General features: G+C 42.7%; 1 non-coding gene across 1 annotated transcript; it reads right to left on the bottom strand.

The window, feature by feature from the left end:
• Positions 1-678: 678 nt before the first annotated feature.
• Positions 679-785, bottom strand: LOC128250105 (U6 spliceosomal RNA). The gene has a single exon (XR_008266227.1). It is a non-coding gene; the product is annotated as a U6 spliceosomal RNA (small nuclear RNA).
• Between the last annotated feature and the right edge of the window lie 472 nt (positions 786-1,257).

The raw sequence follows: 1,257 nt of genomic DNA on the forward strand, positions 1-1,257 counted from the left end.
ACCAAGGTCATCAGCTGTCGAACGCCGAAGAAGGGAAATTACCCTGAAATCCGGATACGTTCGTGCTGCTGGTCGTGGTGAGAGGGATAACTCCCTTGGCAAACAGGACACAGTCGTGTGTCGATAAGCCAGCTGGAGGAGATGTCCTCCTGGGGCTAAAAGCAACAGTAACATCCACCCCTAGGGGTCAGCCACACTTAAGTGGCAATATACTACACTTTATCGTGCAGTTACTGTTAATACTTCATTTAGAGAATTAACATTGCTATATATATATATATATATATATATATATATATATACACAGCCCAACTATCCTACACACACACATGCATACGCACACACATACACACACACACTCACACACACAGCACACGTGCACACATACACACCACACACACACACTTACATTTATATATACGTATATATACACACATACACTCACATGACGTAAATGTTATTGCGGTCGAACAGTAACCGAGAAATGCGTGGTTCATTTCCAGTAGTAGGTAATCCTATCCATTCTTTCAGTTTCCGTTTACGAAATCCGTCTACAACGCTTTGGTCAGCCCGAGGCTATAGTAGAAAACACTTGACCAAGGTGTCACGTAGTGGGACTGAACCTGAAATCATGTGGTTGGTGAGGAAGCTTCCTACCTCACAGCCACTCCTGTGCCTAAAAATATGGAACGCTTCTCGAATTTGCGTGTTATCTTTGCGTAGGAGCCGTGCTAATCTCTGTATTGTTCCAAATTTAGTATATGTATTGCCGAAGCAATAAATACACACACTCACACACACACACACACACACACACACACACACACACACACACACACACACACACACACACACACACACACACACACACACACACACACACACACACACACACATACAGGGTGGGGAAGCAAAACTTGGAAAATAATAGATAATTCATCAAATTGTTTATATTACAACAACCAGCAACGAGACATAAATATAATTTTGACACAAGTTTATAAGGGTAGAAATAGACAATTTATTCAATATGTCTGCCTTCATTGTCCACCACAGCCTTCACACGCCGCCTGAAGGCGTCATAACTCTTCATGATGCAGTACTCAGACATGTTGTTCCACTCTTCCCTCAGGATTTGCTTAAAATGATCAAGACTTAGATGGGAACTTCTGTTGGTAGAGTGCTCCAGTTTGCCACATATTAGTCCAGGGAGTTCAAGCCTGGGCCGGAAGAAATCTAGAAGCTAGCAGGACAAAA

The sequence above is a fragment of the Octopus bimaculoides genome, chromosome 1 (assembly GCF_001194135.2).
Source record: "Octopus bimaculoides isolate UCB-OBI-ISO-001 chromosome 1, ASM119413v2, whole genome shotgun sequence".
Lineage (NCBI taxonomy): Eukaryota > Metazoa > Mollusca > Cephalopoda > Octopoda > Octopodidae > Octopus > Octopus bimaculoides.